Raw genomic sequence first — 19,053 nt, forward strand, 5'->3', positions numbered from 1 at the left:
TGCCAAACACTTATTCTGCATTGACTGAGATGATCATTTTTTTTTCATTCTGTTAATGTGGTGTATTACATTGATCACTTTTTGTGTGTTGAACTATCCTTGCATTGCAGGAATAAATCCCACTTGGTCATGGTGCAAAATCCTCTTAATATGCTGCTGAATTTGGTTTGCTAGTATTTTGTTGAGAATTTTTGCAACAATATTCGTCAGGGATATTAAATTTTAGTTTTCTTTTCTTGTAGTGTCTTTGCCTGGCTTTGGTATCAGAGTAAAGTTGGCCTCAGAGAAAGTGTTAGGAAGAGTTTCCTACTCTTCAATGTTTTGGAAAAGTTTGAGAAGGATTGGTATTAGTTTTTCTTTAAATGTTTGGTAAAATTTATTGGTAAAGGATCAGGTCCAGAGCTTTTCTTTGCCAGAAGATTTTGGATTACCAATTTAATCTCCTTACTAGTTATAAGTCTATTTAGGTTTTCTATTTTCTCATGAATTAGTCTTGGTAGGTTTTGAGTTGTTAGGAATTTGTCCATTTCATCTAGATTATCCAATTTTTTGGTGTGTAATTATTTATCATATTCTCTTATAGTCTTTTTATTTCTGTAGAATTCGTGGTAATGTCTCCACTTTTATTTCAGGTTTTAGTAATTTGAGTCTTTTCCTTTTTTTCTTAGTCAATCTAGCTAAAATTTTGTCAATTTGTTGATCTTCTTGAAGAACTAACTTGGTTTTACTGATTTTCTCTATTTTTCTTTTCTATTTTATTTATTTCTGCTCTAATGTTTATTATTTCCTTCCTTTTGCTACCTTTGCATTTAGTTTGTTCTTTTTCTAGTTCTTAAAGTTGCAAATTTAGGGTATTGATTTGTGATCATTCTTCTTTTTTAATATAGGCATTTATTGGGGCACCTGGGTGGCTCAGTCGGTTAAGCATCCAACTTTGGCTCAGGTCAAGATCTCACGGTTTGTGAGTTCGAGCCCCGCGTTGTGCTCTGTGCTGACAGTTTGGAGCCTGGAGTCTGCTTCGGATTCTGTGTCTCCTTCTCTCTCTGCCCCTCCCCTGCTCATGCTCTGTCTCTCTCTGCCTCTCAAAAAGTAAATAAATGTAAAAAAAATTTCAAAAATATAGGCATTTATAGCCATAAATTTCTCCCTACTCCTGCTTTGACAGTGACCCATAAGTTGTGTTATGTTGTGCGTTAGTTTTCTTTAGTCTTTAAGTATTTTCTAACTTCCCTTATTGTTTCTTCTTTGATCTACCTCTTAAAGAGTGTGTTTTTTGATATTTCAAATTTGTGGATTATCCAGATTTGCTTGTTATGGATTTCTAAAATTATCCTGTTGTGACAAGAGAAATGCTTTGTATGATGTTTATTTTTTTCTTATTTTTTGAGACTTCATTTGTGGCCCAATATATGGTTTATCCTGGAGAATGTTCCATGTTCACTTGAAAAGAGTGTGTATTCTGTTCCTTAGGTAGAGTGTTCTGTATTTGTCTGTTAGATCTAGTTGGCTTATTGTGTCATTGAAGAACTCTATTTTATTACTTACCTTCTACCCGTTATTAAAAGTGGGGTATAGAAGTCTCCAACTATTAAAGAATTGTCTATTTCTATCTTTATATATGTCAATTTTTGCTTCATATATTTTGAGGGTTTGAGTGTAAATGTTTATTATTATTATATCTTCTTGCCTTATTGAGTCTGTATTAATATGTAATGTCTTACCTTATCTTTTGCTATGTGTTTTCTATATGGTTTATATTTTTTGTCTCATTTTCTGCATTACTATTTACTTTTGTGTTTAGTTGATTTCTGTAGTGTAATGTTTTAATTTCCTTTTCATTTCCTTTTGTATATATTCTATAGCTGTTTTCTTTGTGGTTACCATTTTACATCTTATTACACTCTGAATTTATCAATTAACCTAACTAAAATAACATACAAAACTATGTAGGAAAAAATATATTACAAACCAAGAATTATTTGAGTATAGCTGGTACACAATGTTACATTAGTCTCAGATGTACAGTATAGTTATTCAACAACCTGTACATTATGCCATGCATCTCTCACCATGCAACACTATTATAATGTGACTATATTTCCTATGCTGTACCTTTTATCCCTGTGGCCTATTCATTCCATAACTAGAATTCTGTATCTTCCACTCCCCTTCACCCATTTTTCCTATTCCCACATCCCCTCCCCTCTGACAACCATCAGTTTGTTCTTTGTATTGATGGGTCTGATTCTGCTCCTTGTTTGTTTGTTTATACATTTGTTTTGCTTTTTGGATTCTGCATATGAGTGAAATAATATGTTATTTGTCTTTCTTAGTCTATTATTTCACTTAGCATAATACCCTCTAGATCCACCCATGTTGTTGAAATAGCAATATCTCATTCTTTTTTATGGCTGAGTAATATTCCAGTGTGTGTGTGTGTGTGTGTGTGTGTGTGTGTGCGTGTGTGTGTGTGTGTGTGTATGCCATATCCTCTTTATCCATTCTTCTATTGATGTACATTTGAATGGCTTCCATATCTTGGCTATTGTAAATAATGCTGCAGTAAACATAGAGGCACATTTATCTTTTCAAATTATGTTTTGTTTTCTTTGAGTAAACACTCAGTAGTGGAATTATTATATCATATGACAATTCCTATTTTAAAATTTTGAGGAAACTCCATACTGTTATCTACAATGACTATAGCAATTTACATTTCCACCAACAGTGTATAAAGGTTCTTTTTTCTCCACATTCCAGTCAATGCTTTTTCTTCTTGTCTTTTGATTCTAGCCATTTTGACAGGTGTAACATGATATCTCTTTGTGGTTTTAATTCGCATTTCCTTTATGATTAGTGATGTTCAGCATCTTTTCTTGTGTCTGTTGGCTATTTGTACATCTTCTTTGGAAAAATGTCTATTCAGAATCTCTTCCCATTTTTAAATTGGATTATTTGGGAATCTTTTTGGTGTTGAGTTGTAGTTCTTTATATAGTTTGGATATGAACTGTTTATTGGATATGCCATTTGCAAATTTCTTCTCCCATTCAGTAGATTGTCTTTTTGTATTGTTAATGGTTTCTTTTGCTGTACAAAAGGTTTTTATCTTAATGCAATCTCAGTAGTTTGTTTTTGTTTTTGTTTCTTTTGCCTTAGGCAACATATCTAGAAAAATGTTATTATGGCTGATGTAAAGAAATTACTGCCGATGCTCTATTCTAGGAAATATGAGCATAGGAGTATATGATTTCAGGTCTCAGGTTTAGGTCTTTAGTCAATTTTTAGTTTATTTTTGTACATGGTGTGAAAAGTGATACAGTTTCTTTGTTTTGCATATAGCTGTCCAGAATTTTTTGGCTTCTTTTCAGGGTTTTGATCCCTTTATTGATATATCCATTTTGTTCATACATCATTTTCTTTTAGTTGTTCTGTTTCTGTTTTTGTTTTTAGCATACATTATTTTCTAGACTTTCTCCATGTCTAACATTTGTTTTCTGAGCAACTTCGCTATTTTTCAGATTTGGAATTTGGAGCTACTTACCCTTACTGAAGTCCATTTTCTTTATATATAAAATGGAAATTATAACATAATCCTCACTGAACTATTTTTTAACATTTAGCAGTGCCAGGAGGTAGCTAGTATAGATTACTGATGGAGGTTTAAATGTGTATTTGTGCATGTATTACCATGTCTTGATTTTTTTAAGATGATATCATTGACAGCGATCATAATTCAGTAAGATGTATTGGACTAAAGAGTTGATTGTCAAAAATCTTTTTGTGGCTATTACCAAATTTACATAGTCTCTTGCCATACATAAAGAAGTCTAAACTTTCAGATCTTTCTACAAGAAACATCACTTACTGAGAATTCATTTTTAAATAAAATTTGTCTTTCTCTTAAATACAGAAAAAAAACTGAGGGTTGATGGGGGGACAAGGGAGAGGGGAAAATGGGTGATGGGCATTGAGGAAGGCACTTGTTGGGATGAGCACCGGGTGTTATATGTAAGTGATGAATCATGGGAATCTACCCTCAAAACCAAGAGCACACTGTATAGACTGTATGTTAGCCAACTTGACAATAAATTATATTAAAATAAAATAAATTTAAATATCAAATAGAAACAAACCAAAAAAACCTTGTTTTTCAAGTTAGTATTGTCTAGGGCAGATTTGTAAGGTAAGCATCAAAGCGTGACCAATGTTATCTACCAGAGGAACAGTTAAGATCTACTTTTTCTTGTTATTGTTCCACTAAGCAGTGACCCAAGCAAGTTATAATAACTTCTATAGAAAGATCAGGAGTATCCAAGCATCATTCCCTTGCTCATTTATGCTTACAAACTATCTGTCAGAGTGAATGGTGTAGGCACTTGCCATTGTGTTCATCATCATGAGTTGCCCACTTGTTTAGAATTATTGAGCATTCAATTTTTTGTTTATTAAATTCTTGGCCTCTCTAGAGAGTCTTCTTTCAAGAGCCCATCTGAGATAAGGGGGTAACAAGGAAAGTATTTTAAATGGTAGAGCAGAAGTCAGGATTATTAAAATGAGCTCAATGTAAGTCGTGCTGCTAGTTATTCTAGTGCTGGAAATAGTAGCAACGACTTCACTTTAAAAACCCAGATGCATAAGATATGTAGACATGAAATATATATGTTTACTTTTACACATATTTTTCTCCCTTGTTAGCCTACAGCTGGCAGAGGTTGTAATGGCTGGGCTTTCCTGGCATAAGACAGCTGTTGGATATGCCTCAATGTGGAGTGCTATTTTACAATCTGTAAGATTAAAACCAATCTTTTTGCTATAAATGTTTTCTCCCGAGGATATATAACTAAGACAGTGACTAAATCAATTCTATAAAACTGTAATATTATTCCTTTACTTAAAAAATAATTAAAATATTTTAATATTTTATTATTAAAATATTTTAAAGATAAATTATTTAAAAAGTTTAAAGATAAATTATATGCAATGTATATAATGACTACATAATATATATAATATAAATAATATGTGATATAAATAATATACTATATGTTATATAATGTAAATAATATATCTAATATAAATAATGGCTAAGAGTTTGAGAAAGTAAATATGAAATAAATTGATATGAAAGTTGAACAAATATCACAATCAACACACTATTTTCTCCTTTTCTGAAATATATGCATATAATTTTATCATATAAAAATGCAGTTATTTAGAAAAAATAATAAGCATTGTATTCTATAATTTTAAATACATGTATTTTAAAGCATAAGGTATTGCATTATTTATAACCTACTTTGTTTTAAAAACTATTTGCGGCATTTTAAAGAATATATAGCATAATAATATAAAAAAAAGCAAACACTAGGAAGAAAGAAAAATAAAGGTCAAAAAATTAAGCAAAATAAGGTTATTATAGAAAACATACTTATGCATTTCTGTATATCTGCCTGTAAGCATTCTATAGAACAAAACAAAAAACTAAAAATTGTCTCAAAGTCAATGTTAATAGGATTAAAATAGGAAAACTGATGTAAAAAGTACCTTATTGGGCTGAAGCCATAAATATATCACTGAACGAAGTAGAGGTTTCAAGGTGAATACCATTTCTATAAAAGTAACTGCACATTGTAAGATTTTATAGATCTTTTTCTAATAATGGTCTTCAATCTACCAAAGCATAATGAATTAAAATTAATTCCAAAAAAGATCCAAATAAGAATAGTTAGACAGCTACATGATGGTCCATCTTAGTCAAAATTTGAAATATCTAGAACAGAATATGGGGGTTGGGAGAGGGAGTTGATTTTCTATCTTTGGGGAGTGAATTAATAGTAAGATTATTTTTTTAATAAAGCTTTGCAAGGATTCTTTGTTTCTTGTAGCCAAAGGATCTTAACTAGCACAATCATGAAGACAAAAATTATATTTCATAATGATCTTCAATATATATTATATTATATTATATTATATTATATTATATTATAAGTATATTTATATTATATTATATTATATTATATTATATTATATTATATATTATATATTATATATATATTATATATTATATAATATATATATTATATATTTTATGTATAATATATAAGTATATTTATATTATATTATATTATATTATATATAAATATATATATTATATTATATTATATTATATTATATTATATTATAAGTATATTTATATACTTAATGACAAAGTATAACAATGCCTTTTTTTTTAAATGCTTATTTATTTTTGAGTGAGAGAGACAGAGCGCTAGCAGGGGAGGGCCAGAGAAAGAGGGAGACATAGAATCTGAAGCAGGCTCCAGGCTCTGAGCTGTCAGCACAGAGTCCAACACGGGGCTTGAACCAGTGAACTGTGAGATCATGACCTGAGCAGAAGTCAGATGCTTAACCAACTGAGCAACGCAGGCGCCCCAATGCCTTTTTCAATTAAAACAAAGTTTCATTACCAACAAATTATTTTTTTTTATTTTTTTAATGTTTATTTTATTTTTGAGACAGAGACAGAGCATGAGCAAGGGAGGGGCAGAGAGAGAGAAACACAGAATCTGAAGCAGACTCCAGGCTCTGAGCTGTCAACACAGAGCCCCATGTGGGGTTCGAACTTGTCAACCGCGAGCTCATGACCTGAGCCAAAGTCAGCCGCTCAACTGTCTGGGCCACCCAGGCGCCCCTCCAACAAACTATTTTTAAGCTATTTTTATGACAAGGAATTTTTTTTCTTTAAACAAAATTTATTTTGTGCTTTCTTGTTTTCAATGTCCATCCCTACTCATTTGTTATGCCTAGTAAAAATATATTTAATGAAAAAATGTGGGATAGAAAAATAATTTTTAAATGTTGTTTTTTCATCCAATGTATTCTCTTTATCCTCCCCTTTTCTGACCTCATTTAATTTCATTGGCCATTTGGGATTTATTCCCTCCGGGAGAAATGGCAGAGTAGAAAGCAGAAATAACCTCAAAGTCACTCTTAAATTTCCAAATCTTAAAAGCATTAAAGTCATTATGTAGGTTGTCCCTGAGGCAAAATAAAACAAATCAAAACAAGTGAAGAAACAAAGCAACCCAAATACACTAAGTGGAGGAGCACCTCAAAGGGAAAAGTGGAAGGTTAGTGGAGGAATAAATTTCTCTCTCTATATATATAAAACAGGGGTAGTAGAGTAAGCACAACCAGGAATTTTTAAATAGTTTCTGTTTCTGTAATTTTAGGATTAGGTTACCTGACTGAACCATTGGATCCATAAATTGAGATCGTAAGTCATGTAACAAATAATAACAAATTCTGAAAGTCCGCTCCTAAGCACATTTGATCAGACTCTAAAGCCCATGGAACATTTTTTGCACATGAGATGGGTAAATCATGGGAACACCGGCTCTTGCTACTGAACTCAGATGACCATATACTTTATCAACCAAGCTGAGACACTTGTGAGAGTGAAAAAGGATACTAGTAACAATAACACCAGAAAAATCTGTGTAATAGGGCTTTGCCAACAAACTCAGATGTCTGTTCATACCCACTTTTAACAAAAAAGAGAAAAAGAAAGGTACATTTGGGATGTGTAGTGCTCACATTTAGTGATAAGACCACTTGTTTTACAAGACTTTTGGATGCTTTTTCAACTTGGAAATCAAACCTAGTTAATAGCTTCCTTCTGACATGTGATTTCAAATTATTCCCGGATTTAATTTTCTTTGTGGGAGCAAATAAAATGTAACATGATAAACATGCAGTATTAAAATCTGTCCCCAGTAATGTAAGACAGTATCATTCCAAAAATTGGAGAGAATTTGCTTTAGGGAATTTGGTTTTTCTTTCAAAGGCAAAATGGGTAAAGAAAAACATGATCCCTAATATATTGTGGCAAATGAGTGAAAATTTAACTGGAGAAGTCCGTGTACAAGGAACAGTTTTATGGAGAGAATGTGGATTTCAATTTTTCCTTTGCTTACTGTTTGAACATTGAATCTAGTGCAAACTTTATGAAGGTTTTTAAGATCAGTATAATAAATATTTTTATTAAAAAGGGAATTAGTGCTACTTTAGGAAGTTCAAATTCCTCTTCATAACTATATGTTTAAGATAAAATGAATATATATTATATAGTAAATAAATATAAATAAATATTACTCTAAATTATAATCTGCTTACCTCATGAAGTTTTCCTGTAAATAGTTTGTGTCCTTGTAATGACTGCTTAATGTTTTATTGTTTCTATGTAGCATAGGTTATTAAATTCAATTATCTCAAACTATATCCTGCAAAACCATTAGCCCACAAGGTGTTCTAGATATAGTCTGTGGTTAAATGCATTTGGAAAAAAAAACCATAGAATATCCCTTTATTAAAGTTCACAATGTACAAATTAGCTCATGCATGTAGTAACGCATGAAGAAATTTTTAAAATTTGGCTAACACAGGTTTTTTCGAACTTATTTTCTCAAAGACTCTTTGTGTTGTGTAAATTCTTTAAATGTCCCATAGAGTTAGTATTTGGTTGAAACACATCCTGGGTAACACTAATTTTTAAAACTCCTCATAGTTAAACATTTAGGCAGTTTTCTACCATCTTTACTGAAGCAATGCTCACATTTTATGGTACTTAAAATGGTAAGGATATGTAACTATTGATGTTATAGTATTTAGGAACAATTTTCTAAGAATATATTAAATCTAGATATGTAATAGTGGATAAACTGGCTTTCAAGTTTACTTGTAGCTGTAATTTTCTGTAATTTTCCCTATTATTAGTTGCTGAATGGAAGGGATTGCTTTAAAGGATCATAGTGTCCTTAAGGAATATATATTGAGAGAGAGAGCTTTTCTTACTGGTTATTTTGCTACTTTAACTGATTTGTCAGTGGAAAAAAGAACCAACTTTTATACTTTATGCATATTCTGAGTAAATTAATGAAGATTAAAATTCTATGTTTGCCCAGACACTAAGTTGGCCTAGAATATATGCACAAGGAAAAATTTAGAGTTATATCTTGGTGTAGAAATATATGTATTTTGTATATTTCAAAACCAATTAAGGTATTTAAGAAATCACAAATAGCTCAAATGTGAATTTGCTTTGAAATCTGAGATTTTTTAAATGCATCTTCTCTGAAAAATAGAAGAAATGTTGAATAATTAAGGCAATTAAAAAAAGATTTAACAGTTGAAAAATTACATTTGAGTGCATTCAAGATATTGGGTGATGCACATTTAGAATCATGTAGGTATTTCCATGATCATAAATTATTGTAAGTACTTTTAGTTGGTTGTATGGGTGAACTGGTTTGCTTTTATAGTTTCAGAGTGATGGAGACTATGATAGATATCTGGGTCCTTTTTTGTATTTTTTGTTTTTCAGAATATAACTAATAAAGGTATAAAGTTGAGAAAATATTTTGATTTAAAAAAAATTTTTTTAATGTTTATTTTATTTTTGATAGAGAGACAGAGAGACAGAGTACGAGCAGGGGAGGAGCAGAGAGAGAGGGAGACACAGAATCTGAAACAGGCTCCAGACTCTGAGCTGTCAGCACAGAGCCCGACACAGGGCTCAAACCCACAAACCGTGATATCATGACCTGAGCTGAAGCCGGATGCTCAACCGACTGAGCCACCCAGGTGCCCCTTGACTTCTTAAATACCATAGAAACCAGTATAGTTTTTCATGCTTTTGAGGATCTAGTAACATCTGATAAATGTCTAATTTTTCAATGTTAGTTAGATTTTCAAATGAGTCATTTAGCAGATTACACTTCTTGTTTTGACAGTTTTGGTCTTGCTCTCCTTAGTTTGGCTTGTTTAAATTTATAAACTCTATATTGTACTGTTTAGCTTATGTTGCCTAAAACCTGTCAGGGTTCCCTGCTATTGAAGGCCTAATTACTTTAAAAATTTACTTTTAAAAAATTATTTTGTGTAACTCAAGTTTTATTCATATTCAAATTAATAAATATTATTGTCCCTCTACATTCTTCGTAATGTTGTGGATTATTCTATAAGAAAACTCTCCTTCAAAATGACTCACCTATTGTACATTCTTTTCGTAGAAACGTTTCCCTCCCTCATTAATATGTAACTACCTCTGAGTTGAAAGAATAGAACTTTTCAAAGGTACCAAGCTGCCGCTCTACAAAGCCAACCTCCATTTCTTTCTAGATGAGAAGACTTTTGTATGGAAGTCACATTTTCATTATCTTTTTTTTTCTATTAATCTCATGCAGAATTCCATTTCAGTCTCATGTTTCTAAAATAGAATAAGGAGATAGAGTTTTATTAGCAATCTGAAGGCTTGCACATATAGATTATAGTAATATTTCAGAAAGATGAAAAAAAATCTGCTCTCACAGAATTCTTCCCGGATTTATTAGTGGTCACATCATTGGAATTCTCCCCCTTCCCTCACAAATATTATGCTTGTTTAACTTTCTGTATTTCCAAGAATCTTGTTTTTAGTGTGAATACTATGAAAAAAATTATAAAATGTGTGATATTTAAAATATCATTTATGATGTTTTGTTACTCAAAAGTGAGATATTTGAATGGACCTATATCAAATGCTTTCTTCCCTCATACCCCTCTCAGTAAAGCTCCATATGTAACATTAGTTTTCTTCCTCTGGCCAATGATGGCAGTCAGTCAAATTGAATAGAACTAATTTCCGAGATTATGTGTTCAGAAGGATATTGTATAAAGCATGCTTTAGATACTTTATCTGCCTGAATAACAGATCATAGAGAAAAATAGTTTCATGTTATGGGAGGTGTTTAGAATTGGAAGCAAAAAGGCTTGTATTCAAATCCTGGCTCTGATACTTACCAATTATTATTATAGTTTATGTTTTCTCATCTCAAATAAAGTTAAAATATGGGATTGGGAATTTTCAGTACATAAATGGCAATTGAATATCTATTTCATAGTTTTTATGAATAATAAATGATCTAATCATGAAATAGAAATTAGAATCTTTGCTACATAGCAAACACTCTTAATATGGTAGCTGTAAACATCATATCTTTATTACCAGATATCTTCAAAATGTATCCAAAATATAAATATAAATTCCTCTTTTAGACTTGAATTATGCAAGGTTAGTAATTACGAAATTAGGCTGTAACAGAACACTGATAGTTCTTGATTTGAACTGAATATAAATTGAATAATAGAAGTCTTATTTCAACTTAAATAAATATGTATTAGAATTTCTCAATTATTTTTATGCATATATTAGTCTTGATTGGTAGTAATCTATAGCAGATGAGTAAATAAACGAATGAGTGGCAAATGCTAATAAGAAAATTACAGAACATCTAAACATTCTTAGTTAAAGTTTTCCCTCTGTTCACATGTAGTTGTTTTAATTTTATATTTCAGGGGCGCCTGGGTGGTTCAGTCGGTTGAGTGTCCAACTTTGGCTCAGGTCACGATCTCACAGCTTGTGAGTTCCAGCCCTGCGTCTGACTCTGTGCTGACAGCTCAGAGCCTGGATCTTCTTCAGATTCTGTGTCTTTCCCTCTCTCTCTGTCCCTCTCCCCACTCACACTCTGTCTCTCTCTGTCTCTCAAAAATAAACAAACATTAAAAAAATTAATTTTATATTTCATGAGGATAATAATCATACTTTTGCTAGAAAATTATTCCTAGTTCATTCAAAAGAGATATACACATTTTATATGGTCTTATGCCCAGCCCTTGGGACAGGACAGTACCTGGAAAATATATATTCAATATATATTCATTGAATGAATAAATAAATAGCTGAATGCTTTTAAGAAGTACATTCTCCTGATACTCACATACTTGTCTGAGATGCAATGCAGGATGGTAAGACAACTTAGCAGATGTATTATAATGAGAGATGAGGACATCTAGCCCTATCTAATAGCTGACTGATGGCCAAGGATCTGAGTTTTATACAAAGGGGAAGTAGAGCATACATTTTAAGAACTTGGGTTTTATTTTTTTTTAAATGTTTACTTATTTATTTTGAGGGAGGTGTGGGGAGGAGCAGAGAGAGAGAGAGAGAGAGAGAGACAGAGGATCCGAAGCAGGCTAGGCCCTGACAGCAGAGAGCCCCATTCAGGGCTCGAACTCATGACCCCTGAGATCATGACCTGAGCTGAAGTCTGACGCTTAACTGACTGAGGCACCCAGCTGTCCCAAGAACTTTCATTAATTAATTTAATTAATATCCAGCCTTGCTTGCCCTTGCTAAATAAAGTTAATATTTCCTTTTTTATAGAATTTAAAGATTAAGTGAGTTAATTTATGAAAAGCCAGATAAATCAGTGCTTAGTACATATTAATCACTCTTTTACTAGCAGTCATTATTAATATTGTCACTATGTATTATGCATTATAAACCTACCCGGTTGGCTTTATGAAGTCATTTAGCCTACCAATGGTTTTTCTCAACAAAAATATGACAGAGTAAAACAGCATTTTAAATTCTGACACAAAAATGAAATTATTATAATATGTAACAATACCCATTTGTCTTTGTCAGTTCAGGCTGTCATAACAAAATGCCACAGGTCGACTAGCTTACAAACAATAAATTTCTTTCTCACAGATGTGGAGTATGGAAGTTCGAGAGCCAGGTGCCAGCATGGTTGGGTGAGGGCCCTCTTCCAGGTGGTAGACTTCTGGTTGCATTTTCCTGTGGTAGAAAAAGCTAGGGGTCTCTGTGGAATCCCTTTTATAAGAACACCAATCACATTCATGAGAGTAACAACCCCATAACCTAATCACCTCCCAAAGACCACAACCACTAATACCATCACTTTTGGAGGTTAGAATTTCAACCCATACATTTTGGGAGGAGACATAAACATTCAGACATAACACAATTGGACTGTGGGCTTTAAAACCATAACTTCTATGATGTATATGATGTTTGTGCAAGTGGGCTTGTGACTCAAGTTGTGTAGTCATTAAGTCCCTTGAAACTCAGTTGTAACATCCATAATGGCACAGCCATTCGGATGGTTTCATATCTTTTTTCTCAATCATATCCCTCCTCTTCTTAGTTCAAAATTTTATTTTGTTTTATTTTTGCACACTTTTAAGTGCTGAGAAAATAGGAATAGAACATCTAATTTTCTCACACGTCTAAGCTTTTGGAATTTCCCTAGGTTACAAAGTGAAAGTGTGGGTACATGACAATAAATAGCCCTATTCTGCTTGCTATTTCACATAGCATTGCATGTATACTGTGTGTCACATTTATTATCACTTAAGGTACAGAGATTACAGGTCATGCCACTAAGAGTATTCAGTTTGCAGACAGATGATGCATACTGCATTCCTGAGAAAATAAAAAAGGGAGCTGAGAAATTTTGCAGATTAGCCTGTCAACAAACATCTGTGTTGTTCAAAATGATTTAATTAGTCTGGAAAGGGTGGGGATGACAAGATGGCTTTGGTAGGGAAAATAGACAAAATGTAGTGAAATAATGAAGTACATTGGGTGTTATTTTAAAGTCACATCCAATATTCCTGAAATTCTTTTCCACAATCTCTATGTGATGGACCCAAATTTCAGATTTGTCTTTCTCTTCCTTCCTTCACCATAAATAGTATCCGCTAAAAGATACATGAACCATTTCTATGACTTCTGTCCAGAACAACATTGGGTGATTCAACTCCTTGGCATTCATTCCTCCCACATTGACACCTGGGCTAGAAACTGAGCATAACAGGTGAGTAAGGCTGCACAAGAAAATGTCAACGGAATGAGAAGACAAGCCTTAGACCAGGAGGACATATTTGCAAAAGAGACATCTGATAAAAGATCATTATCCAAAATACACAAAGTAGTCTTAAAATTCAATAGCATGTAAAAAAGAAAAACAACCCAATTTAAAAACGGACCAAAGAGCTTAAATAGACACCTCATGAAAGAAGATAAAAGATGGCAAATAGCCACATGAAAAGATAATCCATATCATATGTCACTAGGGAAATGGAAATTATACCACCATGACACCAGTACATTCCTATTAAAACAACCAAAATCCAAAACACTGGCAACAGCAAATTCTGGTGAAGATGTGGAGAAACAGGAACTCTCATTCATTGCTGTTGGGAAATGCAAAATGGCACAGCCATTTTGGAAAATTGTTTAGAAATTTCTAACAAAACTAAACATATATATATATATTTGAGAGACAGTGCAAGTGGGGGAAGGGCAGAAAGAGAGGGAGAGAAAGAATCTTAATCAGGTTTCATGCCCAGGGCAGAGCCTGACTCAGGGCTCAATCTTACCACTGTGAGATCATGACTTGAGCAGAAAACAAAAGTCAGTCAGTCACTGAACAAACTGAGTCACCCGGGTACCCCAAAATTAAACATACTCTTACCAGGTAATCCAGCAATCATATTCCTTGGTATTTACTTCAAGGTGTTGAAAACGTGTCTACACAAAAACCTGTATGCAAGTGTAAATAGAAGCTTTATTCAGAATTGTCAAAATTAGGAAGCAACCAAGATATTCTTCAGCAGATGAATGGATAAATAACCTTTGGTACATCCAGACCATGGAATGCTATTCAGCACTAAACAGAAAGGAGCTATCAAGCAATGGCAAGACATGAAGAAACTTGAAATGCACATTACTAGGTGAAAAAGACAATCTAAAAAGACTAACTACTACATGATTCGAACAACATGACATTCTAGAAAAGACAAAACTAGAATGGCCAGAGTAAAAATATCAGTGGTTGCCAGGGTTTGGGGCGGGTGGAAGGAGTGGTGAACTGGTTGAACACAGAGGATTTTTAGGGTGGTGAAACTACTCTGTGTAAGTATGCAGAGTATAGTATAATGAGTATAAATGTTCGATACATTTGTCCAAACCCACAGAATGTGCACTAAAGTAAACTAAGGACTTTGGGTGATAATGACATGTCACCGTAGGTTCATCAAACAAATGTTCTACTTTGGTGAAGGATATTGATAATGAGGGAGACTATGCATGAGTAGGAGTAGGGGGTGTATGGAAAATCTCTTCCTTTTTGCACAGTTTCACCATGAACCTAAAAATGCTATAAAAAATAAGATCTAGGAGTGCCTGGGTGGCAGTTGGTTAAGCATCTGACTTTGGCTCATGTCATGATCTCGCGGTCCTTGAGTTAGAGCCCCTCATCAGACTCTGCTAACAGCTCAGAGCCTGGAGCCTGCTATGGATTCTGTGTCTCCCTCTCTCTGCCCCTCCTCCACTCATTCTCTCTCTCTCTCTCTCTCTCTCTCTCTCTCTCTCTCTCTCTCTCTCTCTCAAAAGTAAATAAACATTAGAAAAAATTAAAAATAAAATCTATTAATAAAAATTACCAAAAAAGAATGAATAAGTTATACTCTCCAACTTTGGGGAACTTCCTGTTAACATAGTGTGAAGAGAACTGGTCTTGGATCCAGCTCTGAGTGTTAGTTTTGCTTTTACCACCCAAGACATGTGGGGTTGTATAAAATTATTTACTCTCTGGAAATCTTTCAAAATAATCTAATTCATTTTCATCATCATTCTTCTTCTTCATCATCATGATCATTATCGTCATCTGGTCATCACTACCTTAATTCAGTCCCTCCCTCATTATCTCCTAATTGCATAACTGCAATTGTGCAATTTTACCGTCTCCTATATTCACATTCATTTTATACCCTATTGCCAGAGGAATTCTAAGTGTCATTCTTGTATTTAAAATCTTTTAATAGCACCTCATATCTTCAGGATCAATCCAATCTCCTTAACACATTCTTAAAGGACTTTTAGGATCTGGCCACTGCACTCTAATCTTTCCATCACTTTATGAAAAATGCCTGTCTCCAGGCATCCTAAATTTCTTCCATACAGATCCTTGAACATGCCATGCTCCTTCACATGCCTGGATGTGGGTATATGTTGATACATGTGCATTTCTCCAACTGTCCCTTTGTAGGTTTTCTTCAAACCATTCTTTACTAAAAAACAAACAAACAAACGAAAACTCCCCAAAGGCCCAAAGGAGTTTTGGAAATCTTTGATACCAGCAATTTGAATTGTTTTTGGCCTTTTCTTGCCTCTAGGCAGAGGATTTATTGCAATGTATTTTCAAAATGTATTCTGTACTCATTCAACTATCTACCTTTTAATCACCTACACCCAAATAGCTAATTATGGCTTGAGACAAAACACTCAAGTCTAAAGGTTTTAAGTTTATTATCAGTAGCCTCACATCAGCTCTCAACATTGCCCAGAAGTCCACAAACCTAGTTATGTTTCTCCAGAAAAGTCACTTTTCCCCATATAGTGAATACTATTAATTACAGTTTTCTTCTCTCCCAACTTATTAAGCCTCTTGTACTCCTCTTACTTGCCTTGTACTTCATTGAGACCATAGAGGCCCTGAGAGGGAATCCTATGTCAAAATCTAGTTCTCTACATTGACTTGAAATATGCTCTCTGGTGTTGTTCTTGAGACTTTATTCCTTCTTTATACTCTTTCTAATTGTTTTCTTGTCGATCTCTCCCATCAATCTGAAATCCTAGTGTGCAGAGGCAATTTCTTGCACCTTTGTTTGCTAGCAAATATTAATTGAATATGTACTGAATGAGTCATTATGGTAGGTTCTAATAATATAATTCTTGATTTTAAGGACTATTGAGGGAAGAAATATAGATATTTAAATGAAAAATAAAGTGTGATATGGTCTTAATAAAGGGTCGGATCAGGGAAATCTTGTTCTTAAATTGAAATTTAAGCTGAAATCTGAGAAAGACTCTGGAGTTAACCGGGAGAAGTGAAATTGTGTGCTTCCATGAGAAGAAACAGCATATACATATGTCCAGAGACCATATCTATAGTATATGTTTCAGGAGGGATTGAATTAAGGGATTAAGGCAGTGAGGTTCCCAGGGGCTAGAGAATTTAGATTTTTCTCTAAGATCAATGGGAACCCACTTAAGGATTTTAAGCATGAACTTACATGCTCAGAATTTATTTTTGAAAAATTGCTTTTATCATAGAGGCTGAATTACTTACATTAGAACAAGGGTGACTTTGGATCAATCAGATACAGTTTGTTGCAATAGCATAGGCTAAAGATAATGACTAATCAGTAATGGAATTAAGAATCTTCAGCATATAGAAGACAACTGAAGCCTTGGTAATAAAGAAGATACTCTAAGGAGAAGACAAAAAAAATGTCAAGACATTGAGGAGAATTTCTTATGAGGGAATCAAAGAAGAGAAAAGAGAAATCTGGAAAGTAAACTGAGAAGGGACAAATAAAAATAGGAGAGTATCCTATCAATTGAGTAGATGTTACTGAAGCTTAGACATGTTTCAAGAATAAGAGATTAATCAATATGGTCACACAGTTTCAAAAGAAGTTATAGGATTCTAAACGCAGTGGTTTTAAATAGAGAAGTGGTCAAAAGACTAAGTTCTGCAGCATTTAAAGTTCAAGGAAATGAGACCAGCACCTTTCAGGATACCAAGTTATTGAACATTGTGAATCGTACCTGTAGACGTTTATGAAGGAATGGAAAACAGAATATTCCACATCATCAGAGTTTTCTAAAGATAAATGAGATGTTCGATATAGAAATTACTCATTATGGTTGCCACAGGTCTTTTGTGCACTTTCTATTACTTGCAAATTGGTATTAGTTAATCCAAGAGGAAACTGCTTAAGTTCCTAAGAAATAATGTTTTAAGTAGTATGTATTAAAAGCCTTTTTTAAATTTTGAAATTAACTAAATTACCCTTAAGGTAGATGAGGTGTTTTGTTTTGTTTTTTCAACTAAGGAGAGTCTGTGAATTCTGAAAACAAATGGTCCACTTTGAAACTTACATAATGTTTCAATGATGGCTTTTGGTTTGATATAAAGAACATGAGAATTTGTTTTACTCTTATTCAAAAAATGGAGTGAAAATTATCAAACAAGAAAGTTTTAATAACACGGTCATGATACGAATGTTTATGAATAAATACCTAGCTAAGAGATGACTCTTTATAAGTAAATAATTTATATTAAAATTCCTTCCATATGTAGTATGGATACCTAAAGAAATTCAGTGTCTATGTTGCTAAAAATCACTTAATGGGCATAGCCTTTTTTTCAACTAACAGCTTCATATGTGTTTGGTGAATAAAGTGGAGAATTAGGATATCTTTTTGCATACTGACTTGATGTTATGCCTATGTAGTCAGGTTTGGTAGAAAATGCTACTAACTCATACATCTACAGTGTATGTGTAATTAGGACAATGCCAACCAGATGCCCCACAGATTCTTGAGCCAAGCAAGTAACATGACCGAAAGCTGAGTTAGAAAAAAATAGTAAAGACATCAGAGAGGCCCTGGAGGAAGATGCTCCAATTTCATAAGCACTAACATTTCAACATGAACATTTCTAAAATGTATATTTCCTAGGCCATTTGGAGCCAACACGAATTCCCTGAAAATGTGGTAGGTTTCAAAACCTCATTCAAAGGGGAGAAAAGACATTTTGCCAATTACATCACATTTTTGCTAGTTTTGCACAGCTGTAATTTATGCCAGCCTAATGTAACACCATGCTAATCCCATACACCCTCTATATTAAAATCACTTAATAGAATAATTGCTTCTAAAATACATTAATATAAATGTTCAACATAGCAAACAGCTGAATGCCATATCTCTTTTTTCTTCTCCAGTACGGGTTACTTTACCACAAACATCTTGGAAAAACACGGGTTTTCCCATCTGCTACAAATTAATGTGAATCAGATCCTAGCAGTCATCTTGTCTTTTGTCTATTCTGGGTGCATTAAACATACAATCCAAAGTGAAGGTAAATAAGATGCCCTGCCATTTTCTGTATGCTAAGGAGCTTGCTCTGTTAAATAGACTGCAGTGCACCCTGGGAAATGTTGGATCTGTGCCTGCAGTTCTATTTGTTCAAGTAGCTCATCTTGAAAACCTGCCCAACCTCAGCTGTAGACTTGGAAGATACAAAGCAAGCAATTTGGATTTTCCAAATCATCAGTCTTTGTGAAGGCAGGAA

Source organism: Acinonyx jubatus, chromosome B1 (genome assembly GCF_027475565.1).
Source record: "Acinonyx jubatus isolate Ajub_Pintada_27869175 chromosome B1, VMU_Ajub_asm_v1.0, whole genome shotgun sequence".
Taxonomy (NCBI): domain Eukaryota; kingdom Metazoa; phylum Chordata; class Mammalia; order Carnivora; family Felidae; genus Acinonyx; species Acinonyx jubatus.